The 2,438-nt window shown below is 40.3% G+C and overlaps 1 long non-coding RNA gene across 2 annotated transcripts in view; it reads right to left on the bottom strand.

The window, feature by feature from the left end:
* LOC109971043 (uncharacterized) overlaps nt 1-2,134 on the bottom strand; it is a 24,337-nt gene extending 22,203 nt beyond the window's left edge. For both annotated transcript variants that reach the window (XR_002276485.1, XR_002276484.1), the window contains exons 1-2: nt 1,711-2,134; nt 1,499-1,581 (exon numbers count right to left, since the gene is read on the bottom strand). This is a non-coding gene — a long non-coding RNA (uncharacterized LOC109971043). The remainder of the gene's footprint in view (nt 1-1,498; nt 1,582-1,710) is intronic.
* Between the last annotated feature and the right edge of the window lie 304 nt (nt 2,135-2,438).

Genomic DNA, 2,438 nt, shown 5'->3' with positions numbered 1-2,438 from the left:
CGGCATTCACCCGGAGGAGCTGAAGGAAGTGTCTGGAGAGAGGGAAGTCTGGGCGTCTTTGCTTAGACTGCTGCCCCCATGACCCGGTTCTGGATAAGCAGAGAAAAATGGATGGATGGATAATTACAAGTTGTTTACCCTTGTTTTTACTTGTTTTAGTTCTTTGCTAACTTACTAAAATGCTATACAGTATAAAATTACAATTGTCAGATTTTCTGCAGATTTAACGCAGTGTGAGCCACGATCACGTTCAGCTTGATTCCAAGAGAAACTGAAGCACTATGAGAAGGAATTCAAAACAAACTGAAGGAAAAACTTTGGCTTTCCAGATCTCTGTGGTGTGCTTTTAACCAGTTACTGGGACATTAACACAGATTGATGTGAGGAAACAGGTCATGGAGATGCATATCAGTACGGTGAGTAGGTCAGGAAACAGATGTATCCCTAAGTGCAGTCATATCATTAGGCTAACTGGCTCTGTAGAAATGCACTATTAGGTGATATACAGTATGTTGGTGGGTTCATTACTATGAGTAAACTGATTAAATTTATTGTTAATGTGAAATCTTTGTAACATTTTACTAATAAAACGAGTAAAATATTTGGCTAAAAAGCACCAAGTGAAAGGGAAAAAGCATAACCTACATAATTTTAAAAGACCAGGGGTAACTTTTTAAGATTTTACCTAAAAAGAAGCTAAATGTTAAATCACCACATATCTATGCTGCTTATTTGAATGCGTTTAAAAAGTTTACATTTCTTTGAGTTAATTTCTTCCAACAATATGTGTCATGGAATCCTCGGAATAACACATACTGACCTCTTGTGCTTTTGTCCAGGAACAAATTGACCCATAATGCACTCAGCTGGACAAACTATAATACTGTAGAGCCACTTCATACTCACCATGTACTGACCATACTAGTGTGCTTGTGGAAGTGGAAAAAAAGCACACAGACTAGGAAGACAGATAGAAGCGAGGGAACTTTTGATGATGTAACTGGATGGTAAAGCACAAGAAAAGAATAGTAAAACCAACTGCACAACCCGACTGTCTTCTGCTCCCTCATCAACACCATCCCCCAGGACCGGAGTGACCTGTCCTGGGCTTATATGTGACAAGTTGACCCATTAATGAAAATACAAAATTAAAAACCATTGTGCTGTGGACGTTCATGACCCTCACTCTAAAAAGAAAGGAAAATCCAGGAAATTACACACACACACACAAAGTTAGGGAGAGAGGGAGTAGTGGACAAAAGGTGAGCGTAGTTTGCCAACCATAGCACTTCCATTCATCTACCCTTTACGTCTGTCTGACCAGAGTCTGGTGGACACAGACAAAAAAATCCTGCCATGGAGATTGAGCAAAGGTCTTGGCTTTCTGGAGGGGAGGTGGGGAGTGGAGAGGTGGCCCAGTGTCAGAGTTGGAAAGGCATTGTCAAAGCTGTGGTTATCCATTGTTGCTTTTGATGCTCACCCCTGATCCGGCACCTACCTCACCCATGTCTTCTGTATCCGACTTTCTTCTTTGTCCAGTTTTACTCAGGCTTTTGTCTTTTTCCGAAGTGAGGGATGGGTCTGTAGGAAAAAGGGGAACTGTTTTCAGTTGCCTTTTTGACATTCAGACATAAAGCTGCTATAAATTCCCAGCAAGGGAATGCTGCTGTTTGTTCAAACATACAGCCACAACGTTCACACAATACCCACCATCACACGAGGCAGTCATGCTGTTATTCCTCTGCATGGAGGGAGATCAACATGTCAGCCCAGTTTCCAGCCATTCTGCTTTAGCTCGCTCTGCTAAACTGGATGTTTTCTATCCAAAATAATCTTTGCACTTGCTAGCGATGCTACTTTTAAAAAAAAATCTTTATACCCAAATTTCATTGCCTACCCAAAATATACACCGCTAAGAAAGAGAGAGAGAACAGTGGTGGTCACTACATTTATCTGACAGCTTGTTACTTTAAACTTGCCCTTCTGCTCCACTTTAAGCTTGTTATTTTAAATACATTATAAAAGTACAGCAGTGGTTCCCCACATTTTTGGTTTCTTGCCCTTGAAAAAAGCAATAGTTTCTACCCTCTGTAAACTTCACAGATTATTCAATTTAAATAATTTGTTGAAGAAAACTGTCAGGATCAGCATGTGAAGCAGGAGGACGCTGCCTAAATAGGGGTGAAAACAGGTGCAAACACTCAGGAGCAGGTGAAACTAATGTGAGTGATGACTAAAGTAAAAAGACCGAAACTGTGGTGAAAACAAAAACAGGAAGCAATGTCAAAATAAAAGCGCGAGAACAGAAATAGGTGGCACCAAATCATGACAGAAAACTATGCAAAGGCAGATATTATAGAAAGGCCTGGATATGAGATCATCTCACATTTATTCATAGTCATCCTCTGATCTCTAAACTGCATAAAGTAGTTACAAGT

Source organism: Monopterus albus, unplaced genomic scaffold (genome assembly GCF_001952655.1).
Source record: "Monopterus albus unplaced genomic scaffold, M_albus_1.0 scaffold214.1, whole genome shotgun sequence".
NCBI classification, from domain to species: Eukaryota; Metazoa; Chordata; class Actinopteri; order Synbranchiformes; family Synbranchidae; genus Monopterus; species Monopterus albus.
The sequence above is the reverse complement of the archived record's forward strand: the minus strand, read 5'-3'. Positions and strand labels throughout refer to the sequence as shown.